This window comes from Chiloscyllium plagiosum, chromosome 18 (assembly GCF_004010195.1).
Source record: "Chiloscyllium plagiosum isolate BGI_BamShark_2017 chromosome 18, ASM401019v2, whole genome shotgun sequence".
Classification (NCBI taxonomy): domain Eukaryota; kingdom Metazoa; phylum Chordata; class Chondrichthyes; order Orectolobiformes; family Hemiscylliidae; genus Chiloscyllium; species Chiloscyllium plagiosum.
Window position 1 is genome coordinate 21379336 of NC_057727.1, and position 12373 is coordinate 21391708.

General features: G+C 40.1%; 1 long non-coding RNA gene across 1 annotated transcript in view; it reads right to left on the minus strand.

The window, feature by feature from the left end:
• Positions 1-578: 578 nt before the first annotated feature.
• LOC122558942 overlaps positions 579-12373 on the minus strand; it is a 17302-nt gene continuing 5507 nt past the window's right edge. Inside the window, exons 2-4 of the long non-coding RNA XR_006314281.1 lie at positions 11009-11214; positions 7926-7977; positions 579-1151 (exon numbers count right to left, since the gene is read on the minus strand). This is a non-coding gene — a long non-coding RNA (uncharacterized LOC122558942). The remainder of the gene's footprint in view (positions 1152-7925; positions 7978-11008; positions 11215-12373) is intronic.

The following is a 12373-nucleotide window of genomic DNA, read 5'->3' on the forward strand; positions in this document are numbered from 1 at the left end:
TACCTCTTTGTTTGCCTCACCAACAAGCAGTTGGGTAAGAAGTGATTTTAATATATTAACTGGTCAAAGAGTCCAAAGTACATATAATGGTCATGCTGTCAGGTTTGAATCTTCAGCTTTCTGCAATCTTCCAATAAATCTCAACACAATCTCAATCAACAGCATCTTGTCAATTGAATAAGCCTTTTACAGCCTTCAGGACTCAGTGAGTTCAACAATTTCAGGCCATAAACTCAGTTCTTCCCACCCCACATTTTGTTTCTGTTTTTCATGTTTTAGCTTTCAAGTAACAGCCCATTGCTATCCAGCCTTTCACACCCACTCTTAGCACATCTTTTGTTTTCTAATATAATAATTTCTCTTTTTGTACCATGAAATGTTTTGTCATTATTCCTGCATTCACAGATCATTCCATTTGTTCATTCAAATCCCCTGTCTCCTATCCTAATACCTTTCTGTCTTTCTTCAATTCTGAAGAATGGTCCTTGACCAGAGTCATGAACCCCGATATTCTCTCCACCAATGCTGGCAGACCTGCTGACGACAACAAAGAAAATTACAGCACAGGAACAGGCCCTTCGACCCTTCAAGCCTGTGCCAATTTTCAACATACAGCATTGAATATTTCCAACATTTTCTGTTTTTAATTTGAGTTAGTAAGTAGCTATGCTTCACAAGCTAGCAATGATTCAAAGTGCAACAACCATGAAACCGCAAAGTGCATTTTCCTCTTGAAGGTGAGCCTTTCTCCAGCTTGGAAGTGCATTAGATGTAAAATGCCACCAGTAAAGTCATGCAAGAGTTTGGAGTAGGAAATGACTCCTGGTGGAATTGGCAAAGCCTGTGACCAGCAATCCTTGATCCATTACTAATACGCAATCCTTGATCCATTACTAATACGCAATCCTTGATCCATTACTAATACGCATGGGTTCTCTGGGTAGTGTTGCTTTGTCAAATTCCTTTAAGTGAGCTTTCAGTCCAGGTACTTTACAAAGCTTTGCTCCTGTTTACCAACTGCAGCTAAAATTGACACATTGATGGCCTCTGGAGCAGGTGCTTTGAAGTGCATTTGGGCACCTCTGTGTGCATAACGCCCATGTGGCTACATTTCCATTTAGTAATCCACTATTGCCCTGAGAATCAAACACCTATAACAGAAGAAAAAATATGTTTATTGGATTGTAACTTACAAGGCTTTAATTAAATAAACAGATACATTTTAAGCTCCCAAGTGTGAGAGTAGTATCTGCCAAACATTCTCACATTCTGAGGAGCTTAATTTAGCACACAAGCAAAATTCACACACTTCAAATTATAGCCTTGCAAGAATTGAAATTTTTAATATTAATACTACTCAAATCAATCACCATAATTTGCATAAACATGTTCCTTTTTTGAAATACAAGGCTATGAAAAATCGTATTGACATTGTGCATATCAAGACCTGATCCTCCTGCTTTCATTACAGTCAAGAACTGTCAAGATGGATTCATTGTCTGAGATTAATTCGTTTTGCATTGTACATGTTCAACTTAGATTCACGTCTAAGTTGTCTTATGGCTTGTGACTATGAATTTTGAAATCCAAGTAAGTTATATTTGCACAGTCCAACAATTTCCTATTGATTTCCAGTGAAGAGTGCAACATTCATTGGTGTGTCACTGAGCTATTAATGGAAAACACTTTGGTTTGTTTATAGAACATTATTCATTTTTACAAGCAGGATTCCTGTGTATTTGACAGCATGTATAAGTAGTAACAAAAAGCGTAGGAGGACTTGGTTTGTGTTCTTACTCAGCTGCGTGTGCACAAGTTGGAAGGGAGGCAGGATGACAGCATGGTGAGTCAAAACCTTGTATAAGCTTCTATTCAATGGCCATGTGGAAGATCTTGCAGACTTGCCAAATAGGTTCAACAGCAGCTTCAAGTTTCCCAAGGTTATCCATACAGCAGTGTTCTTTCCTTCTCCCAAAGCTGGACCTCATAATTCTTGAAATGGGGAATGTGTTTCTTTAGCATAACCCTAGCCATGTGACCAACATCACTTCCAAGGTGCCCTGTAAGTGCAATACTAAGTCCAATATAACATCATTTCTTCATTGGTAATGAGTCAAAAGCCTTGAATCTCTACTCATACCCATAAGACGATAACACTGCTATGAGCAGGTGTTTAAGGTTAAAGTCCACCACTGCCTTCTCAGGTCAACTGGGAATAAATGCGACCTTGTTATATCCCTTAAACCTTGAAGTTAGGAAAAAACTTGGGGGATTGGAATGTCAAGTTTAAAAATATTACAAATCATCCTTTACTTGTCATAACTGATCATGTTAATACAGTGGGAACAGGGTCTTCTCCTTTCCATTCTGCTTGCAACTTACAGTTTCACCCTCTCACTGAATGAAGCTAACCCATACACCTTTGAAGTTTTTCAACAGCTAATTCGCTAGTTCCCTTTCTGTGGGAACTAGAAGGTAGAGATAAAAGTCAGAAGAGAACAATCCTTCATCAAATTGGACAAGGAAAATCGTAGTTGAAAGAGGCTCAAAGCCCAATAAACAAAGGGTTTATTATGACTTCTATTCTTTCCTTATCCTCTGGCAATTTTCATTTGGTTAGTATGGCAGCTTAGTGCTAGCTTAGTGTGTCAATAATCTGTGACTGCCTGGTCTTTCTGTGCCATATAAATTCCTACCCATTCCCATCATTGCTTTGAAGGCCAGGAGCCTGAAGAACAATGGGAGAAGGACAAGGCTTATGAAGAATAACAGACCCTCATCCCATCGCTCTCAAGCATCAGTACAAAAGTTAGCATATTACTCAATGACAAGAAACCAGAGGCAGGGGATCAGTGGAAATGAGTGCCCAGAAGTTGACTGCTGAAAAGGAGAGAGGAACGGATTTCAATGGCTCAGCCTTCAAACAACAAACAACTAATTGTATAAGTTCAACTTTACAATGTATTTGAAATTCTGCCTAAAAGGCTGTCGCAACCTGTCACAGAGGTGTTGTTTCTCCGATTTGCGGTTTTGTTCGTTGTGGCAATGGAGGAGGCCAAGGATGGTCATGTTGGAAAGGGAGTGGGAAGGGGAATTAAAATGGGAGATCTGGTCAGCCCCTGTGGGCGTGGCTGAGATGCTCAGTGAGCCAATCCCACTGCACCACCCTGCTCCCGCAACCCCCTTTATCTGCAGCTCCCCCTACACCCACCCCCACCCAAAACTTTTTAGTTCTCCACCTCCTGATGCTGCCTGGCTTGCTGTGTCCTTCCAGTCTCCTGCCTGTCTACCTTGGATTCCAACATCTGCAGTTTGTTTGTCTCTCACCATGTACAGAAGATTGTCTGATGTGGCATCAACTGACATCTGATGCAGCTTGGAATGAGCCCAAAACACAAACAATGAGCTACAATCATACTGACTGCCATTGGCAATGCATTGTTAATCAGAAGAGTAGGTCACAGGTCTTAAAGTCGTAGAGTTACACAGCATGAAAACAAACCCTCCAGTCCAACTCGTCTATGCTGACCAGATATCTTAAACTAATCTAATCCCATTTGCCAGCATTTAGCCCATATTCCGCTAAACCCTTCCAATCTGTGTACCTATCGAGATATCTTTTAAATGTTGTCATTGTACCCACCTCTACCATTTCTTCTGGCAGCTTGTTCCATACATGTACCACCCACTGTGTGAAAATGTTGCCCCTCAGGTCCTTTTTAAAGCTTTCCCCCTCACCTTAAACATTTGTTCTCTAGTTTTGGACTCCATTACCCTGAGAAAAAGATCTTAGCAATTCACCCTATCCATGCCAGAATTGATTTTATATTCCTCTATAAGGCCTCCTGCGCTCCAGGGAAAATAGCCCCAGCTTATTCAGCCTCTCCCTAGAGCTCAACTCTCCATCCTTGGAAACCTTTTCTAAATCTTTCACGATCTTGTTGTAAATGGTTTCTGGAAAAGGTTAAAATGTAGCCACCTGGTTCACTATTGCACCTCATGATGATTGAAGGTAACACACTCTTTTCCTATGAACTCCATGGAAATGTCTGCATGTGACCTCTTCTCCCTTTGTCCAGTCTCCTGTGAGCTCAGTTTGTTACTTAACTAGGCTGCTGCATCTTTTGCCTCTTCTGAGGACTTAGACTCATAGAGATATACAACACAGAAACAGACCCTTCGGTCCAACTCGTCCATGCCGACTAGATATCCTGACCTAATCTGGTGCCATTTGCCAACATTTGGCCCATATCCCTCTAAACCCTTCCTATTTATCTACCCATCCAGATGTCTTTTAAATGTTGCAATCATACCAGCCTCCACCACTTCCTCTGTCAGCTCATTCCATACATGCACCACCCTCTGTTTGAAAATGTTGCCCCTTAGGTCCCTTTTAAATTTTTCCCCTCTCATCCTAAACCTATGCCAGGGAAAAGACCTGGTCTACTTACCCTATCCATGCCCCTCATGATTTTATAAATTTCGGAAAGGTCACCCCTCAGCCAGGGAAAACAGCCTCAGCCTATTAATCCTCTCCCTTCCGATAGAGGGGAGACCAGAATTGCCCACAATATTCCAAAAGTGGACTACCTTTTAGCCTATACCTCTTGAAGGTGTAGAAGCTAAACAATAATAAAATATTGTTAACAAGAGATATGAAGTTGAAGCTTTTTGTTGTGCACTCATCAGTTTACAAAAAAAGACTTAGAAAGGACCCTCAATATATACAGCGTGAGCAATGCAGATTGACTGGATCATGGAGATGCAGCAGGAACTGTTAACTGTCAATTTTGGTTTTCTGATTAATCTCAGAGCAGGCAGGACATTGCCATGGAAAATGTAACAGGTTTAGACAGTCTCCATAAGCCTTTCTTCAATGACAGGATTGGAGATTACTTCATGCTCAAGTTATATACTAGCATGTAATTAATGACATTACTTTATTGTGGGCGGCACTGTGGCACAGTGGTTAGCACTGCTGCCTCACAGTGCCAGAGACCCGGGTTCAATTCCCGCCTCAGGCGACTGACTGTGTGGAGTTTGCACGTTCTCCCAGTGTCTGCGTGGGTTTTCTCCGGGTGCTCCGGTTTCCTCCCACAGTCCAAAGATGTGCAGGTAAGGTGAATTGGCCATGCTAAATTGCCTATAGTGTTAGGTTAGGGGTATGGGTGGGTTGCGTTTCGGCGGGTCGGTGTGGACTTGTTTGGCCGAAGGGCCTGTTTCCACACTGTAATCTAATCTTTATTGACAATAAAGTGCAGAAAATTACAATTTTCAGAATTCTCTGAAGAAATTCAAGCAGCTCAATTACTCAGATGGCAAAAGTGAGGACTGCAGATGCTGGAGGTTAGAGTCGAGAGTGCTGTGCTGGAAAAGCATAGCAGGTCAGGCAGCATCCGAAGAGCAGGATGATTCTCCTGCTCCTCGGCTGCTGCCTGACTTGTTGTGCTTTTCCAGCATCACACACTCGACAATTACTCAGATGACCATGCAAGAAGTGGAATGCCCCTTTAAATACCAATGGATTCAAATTCCTGCTTCATGTATCTATCTGCCTATAGTAGGAATTGTATCGGGTTCCCGTTGACAGCACAGGATCCCAATTTACATCCCTTGATGAATTCTTTACCTCCAGCCTGGTCCTCTCTGATGAACCAAAATGACAACAGATGACATTTAAGCAGGAATGTGGCAGCAATTAAAGCACCCCAAATATTCAGGCAGCTGCTACCTTGTTCCTGCCAGACATAATGAGTTAAACCTGGCCCTTTTAAATGTTAGATATGCTGCTGCATTAACCCCAACTTGTCTCAGGCTTGAATCGGAGCAATGCAAGTTTAATATCAGTGCTGCATGATATTATTATCTGATTCAACTGTAATGATGCTTAGCCAAGCTGTGGGAAGCAGGTGGAGGATGTGTAGAATTATCGAACTGAGTGAAATTGTTGATTGAATTTTTCTTTAGTATAAATATCTTTCATAAATCTCAACTTTGTATGTTTTGGAACACTTGAAATAGTTTGAGGGTTGCCTTGAATAGAAACCTTGTCAGAAATTTGGCTTTTCTCAACATTGAAATAACAACAGAAGATCTCCAGTTGTTAGACATCGGAGTATAAATTGAAGACTCAACATTCTCTCAATGATCTTTCTGCTGTTTTATCAACAAGCAATCAAATTATGTAGTGAATACAAATATGTTTCTCTTTTTAGACATACTGTAGTGCACTTAGCCTTGGCTTGATTTTGAATGCATCCCATGATAACAATGAACACCATCCATAACACCTGTGAGAAATAACCCATTCATTTAAGTACGTATTTTGCATTGCTTTTGTACATAACAGGATTGAACTGACTCTCATTTCTCAATCTCTATAAAGGCTATTTTGGATAAAATTTCTATTTCTGCATTCAAGTTGTTATTTTTAAACATGAATTCAAAGTACCAGGAGACCACATTAACATCTGAGAGCTAGCTACAGCATCACAATACTGTTAAAGCATAATACTGTTCTTTGGGAACATATTTCAAGGGAACAAGTTTCTGAGATTCCTTGTAGTGTTGTCCAACTGTAAAAATGTTTATAAATTGTGAGACCAATAAAAAATAATCACTGATATATATTAACATTTGCAGAGCAAAGGCCATCATTTGTACTGATTTCAGTACGAACACTAATTACAGCAATGCTGGGGATATTTTCAATGATATAATTCAAATTTCTTCTATGTTGAAACCCAAGTAACAATTTGCATCCATTTTCAGTTTGTTGGCGTGGATAGCCACATGATTTGTGTTGAATATTAAGACAAAGGGCTCATTAAAGTGCTGAAAACATGAGGGCTCTCTTTCTCTTTGCCCCTATTATTTATATTCATTTCATAAAGTAATATATCTACTTAGAACTGAATTTTTTTGCAGCTACTTTAGTCAAGATGCAATGACGGACACAGTTAAATTTGTATATTTTGCAAACTGAACTGGTATGGTTTTACTCTACCTGCCCTGATGTTGGTAGGAGGCTTGATTCACTTATATAGATGGACGTCATTTAAACATAATTAATCATCAACGTGTGTTCCTAGTGTCATACTTTAGTCAAGATGCAATGACGGACACAGTTAAGTTTGTATATTGTGCAAACTGAACTGGTATGGTTTTACTCTACCTACCCTGATGTTGGTAGGAGGCTTGATTCACTTATATAGATGGACGTCATTTAAACATAATTAATCATCAACGTGTGTTCCTAGTGTCATCTGTAAGCAACCTGCTGGATTGAGGAAGCAGGAAATCACACAGAGATGCCCCTATTAACGCACTTCACCATTTACTGGTGACTGCCTGGCACTCACTTTTCAAAACCCATTCATGAGGCTTCAGCAGCTAATTTCTTCTGTTCTTCAATTGAAGTTCTAACAGAGGAGGGAAAAAATTGAGGAACTGAGCCTCAGGGAGGAGTGCCCAAAAAATGTTCTTATCAGCAATTGAAAGAGTTAAAGCCACATATGTTGGCGCTTCAGAGTAATAAATTTAACAACTTTACTAAAGGTATTAGGTAAGACTCCCATTTGCAATGTTCTTGCTCTCTGCACAGTTCGACAGCACCCTACCTTAATGGAGCAGTAGCAATCCTTACCTCATCTGCTTCTCCAAACACAGCACACAGCCTCCTTCTGTTCGCAACTACACACAGATAACCTGTCATTTTTCATTCCTCACTTTCCATAACTCAGTATGTGCAGACAGTTATAATAACTTATATTTATACAGCACCTTTAACATTACAAAACACCTCACAGGTACATTATAGGGCAAGACATGACTTCAAGCTATGGAAGGAGTTATTATATTAGATGACCAAGCTTGATCATGAAGGGATATTTTAAGGAATCTCTTAAATGTGAAAAGTTGCTTACAGAGGTAGAGAGATGTAGTGAGGGGACACCAGACCTTCTAGAGTCTTGACAGCTGTAAGAGAAAAAATGTTGGAGCCTCTGTCATCGCTCTTCATATATCCAGATTAAAATGTTCAGGTTAACAAAAAGTGCATGTTGCCCCAGCAATGTGGATTCCCCAATTGATTTGTAACATACAACATCAGTTGAGAAAATGGAATGACTTCTCTCTGCGTGAAATTGCATGAACATTTATTGACAAATTTAACATTATAAAATACTAATGAAGAATAAAAACAGAATATTTTGGAAATATTCAGCAGGTTTGACAGCATCTGTGTTGAGAAAAATAGAGTTCATGTTTCAGGTTAATATCTTTCATCATAATACCACTCAAGTTGCTGTGCTATGTAAATAATTGAGTCACGGTAAGAACACAAATTCTGGAGCAGTTAAAACTTATGAATTGTTGAAATCTGTAAGTAAAAAGCAGAATGTGCAAAAAAAGGCACTAAGCTAAACTTGCAGCTTCTGTAAAAAGAAAATATAGGTTCATGTTTCCGATGTTGATTTATTTTTCACGGATGCACTTTAGCATCTCTCCTCCCAATTCCTTGGTATAATGGTTCTATTTTCTTTGTGCAATATGCCATCTTGGACTGTCAATTCATCTATTATTTCCAATATGCTCTTGTGATCGAAGGAGTGTCCTTGATGTTTTTAGACCATTCTTTTATCAATACTTTCTGCAACACTTGGAGAGTTGCATCTATTTGGGTAATTCACTTGATTCGAGCAAGTCTGCTGAGTTGATCACTTGCAGATCATGTAAAGCTGCAACTTCAATTTGGAGTTGTCAGATTTCCTTCTTTGCCGTAACATCCTTGAATTTCCTCATAGGGCTGCTGCTCTCAGCAGCATGCCAGCAATCCACCTTTTTCCCTTGCTTATCTGTCTTGTCAAATTGTAACCAGATTAACATATCCTACCAATGCTTTGGAACAATAACGATGATTTGATGAAAATGCTTTGAAATGCCTCATGGTCAGACTCAACTGTTACTTTCTCCCTTCCAAGGTATTGATGAAAAGGTTCACAAGCAAATACAATGGGCAGGTACTCTTTTTTGATTTCAGTATCGGATCATTTCATTTGTGTTAATACCCTGGATGCAAAAGTTACTGGTTTTCTTGCAGCATAGGATTGTTCCAAGTCCTTCACTGATGTTACATTTCAGGGAGATGTCTTTATTGATATGGTGGTATTTCATCATGGGCATTGCTGTTCATAGTTTCTTGACTTTTATGAATACTACTTTTTATTCTGTGCTCCATAACCACTATATATCCTTGGCAGCGAGCTGGTGCGATGGTTCATCCTCTGACATCAAATTGGGCAATAAACTTGTGAACTAGTTAATGAATCCATTGCACTGTTTACAGATCTGTTACCACATCACTTAATGGCTTTCACCTTTACAGAATCCAGGCAAAGATCTTTTGCGATCAGTACATGACCTGTGTACTTGATTTTACTAAACTCACTCTAAGATGTTGCTCTGATTTTAGAGATTGCATGACTATAGCAAGCCAGGAGATACGTTAGTAGAGTACTGTATTTCTATGCCAAATACTAGGAGGGCATTTTCCTACAGATGACATTAGGTAATTTGAACACCTACATGACAATCGGAAGTTATAATATTTGCTGGTGCAATGGCCCGGCAGGCAATGATAGTTTACCAGCTGTGATGAACCAATGGCCTATTGAGCTGTATATCTTAATGATACCGCAGAAACTACATTTCAATGAAGAAGGCGAGGCCCTAACACTCACGAGTGCTACCCTACCAGGACTGCGATGGACACTTGGATGTTAGGTTGGGCTTGTTATACGCCATTCTGATCTCACCTTGAGGGAGTGGAATCAGTTGGGGGAATGATGGTGGATGAATCTGCATCCTCCAAATGTGTCCTCCTATGGAACAATGGGACCTTGGCATTGGTAAGCTGCTGATATTTGGGAAGAAGTAGAGCAATCAGATATGCTCAGTGGAAGTACAGGATCGGCCCAGGAGTGCAGCCTGTACCATAGACTGGATTCTACTGTAGTTCCATATATTAAAATGATCACTGCTCTTTAAAAGTACATCATTGCCTGTCCTAAACCTCCATCCATCTACCTGTTGGCTCACCCAGTTAGTCAGTCAGATTCCTGAAGAAGGGCTCATGCCCGAAACGTCGATTCTCCTGCTCCTTGGATGCTGCCTGACCTGCTGCGCTTTTCTAGCAACACATTTTCAGCTCTTATCTCCAGCATCTGCAGTCCTCACTTTCTCCTCACTCAGTTAGTCAGTCTAGTCTCTTTCTAGTCAAGGGACTCGGGGATGTAAATATACTGCAGCCAGTTTGGGAGCATTTACTGCTTTAGTAAAACTCTAGCTTATCTCCAAGGTCAAAATGACTAGGAGGAAGTGACTGATTTTGTTTTCCTGTTTCGATACCAATGCTAAACAACATTTATAAAAGTAACAAAATTTAAAGAGTGGCACCTGAAGAGACAAACATTGGGGATGCAAAGCATTTGTGTACAAATACCAAACTGACTCTGAAATTACACCACAATGTGTGATATTCACATAACCATGACTTTAACCTATCAGACTGCTGAGATGAAATTACAGAAGCTAAAAACTGAAACAAAAGTACTAACAGGATGTTTGTAAGAAGACTAAAAGGATGTGGGACAGGATATTGCATAAAATTGTTTTACACAACTATTTAATAACTCTCTGTAGAAGTATTGTTCAGGAAACTAAATCAAACAGCAAAATAAGGTCATATTAGATTTGTGCAATCGGACTGTTGTTTAGCTAATGGTTTAGAAAGTACCCACCTTTGGGGAAACACAATGGTGCTGAAAACAGGAGCAAAACAAGCAAAGGCATAATATTAACTGAATCTCTTAATGGCAGATTTTGCATAACTAGACCACCCATGTGACATGTAAGAATAAGTTATTCTCCTGTGTTTAACTTTGAGAGTAAATGAAAATTCCCTTTATCCTCGATGCCTGGTTTTTGTCCTACATTTGACAAAAATTACCTTGTGAATGTGGCTTCAGGCTCCTCAGTCACTCAGTAAGTTAGGAAATGACAGTGATGTTTGAAGATTATCCAAGGCTGAATCTCCAGTCGGTTCTGTGTTGGCTTATTTCAACTGGATAGTTCAAATGGTTATAAGAGCCCGTTGGTTAGATAAGATCAAATTGATCCACTCTCCCCCTCTCCATTAATGTTCAGTAATCCTTCCTGGAAGGGACAAACATGTGAAATTGGGTCCAGTGTGGACTAAGGTTGACCTCTTAATTATCCTTGCTGATGCTCACGATCTGGCTCATATAATAAGCTTGAACACAAGGTTTGCCCAACCACACGCCAACAAAAGGCCAAAAAAATTCAATTATACCTAAAAACAGGTGCACAGGGGGCAAGAGCATGCTTTAGCCATCTGTTTGTGGGAAATTGACACTGCCAACTTCTTAACCTGAGTCAGGTATGCAAACAGCACTCTTTGCATACCTTATTGGCTGCATATCTGTTCACCTGGGAGTAGGCATTGTGAAAGTTGGAATAAAAGTTGTTTAGAGTTGCAGAAAGAATAGATTACAATTGTTGTCAGGAAATGTTGATTTAGATGTGTAATTCACTGCCCGTGACATAAACTGTTGTAATGGACCTGAAAGGGTTAATACATTTAATTGTGATAAACACCACCCATTACAGAGAAACCTTGATTATCTGAAGGACATTCGAAGGAAATGAGTATTTCATTTGGTTAATCAAATGCCGGATAATCGATGCCAGATAAGATAGTTAGCCACTCATTGGGACCTTGCAATCTTGTTTGGATCATCCAAAATTTGGTTAATCGAATGCTGAATAATCAAGGTTCCTCTGCATTATACTGATTAACAGATAGAATAGTTTCAGATCTTGCAGGAATAAAACTTAATATGCAGATCCTCCTTATTGTCTCTGTAACAGTCTATCATATCAATGTACCCTGTATCTACTTCCTAATATGCAATAAATTATATACTTGTTCAATACAAGAACTTCTTCTTGTTAGACCAGGAGATGGTTTTCCTTTACCACACTAGGCCAAGCAGACCCTATAGATCCAGGGGAGAAAGTGAGGACTGCAGATGCTGGAGATCAGAGCTGAAAATGTGTTGCTGGAAAAGCGCAGCAGGTCAGGCAGCATCCAAGGAGCAAGAGAATCAACGTTTCGGGCATAAGCCCTTCTTCAGGAATGAGGAAAGTGTGTCCAGCAGGCTAAGATAAAAGGTAGGGAGGAGGGACTTGAGGAAGGGGCGTCGGAAATGCGATAGGTGGAAAGAGGTCAAGGTGAGGGTGATAGGTCAGACTGGGGTGGGGGCGGAGAGGTCAGGAAGAAGATTGCAGGTTA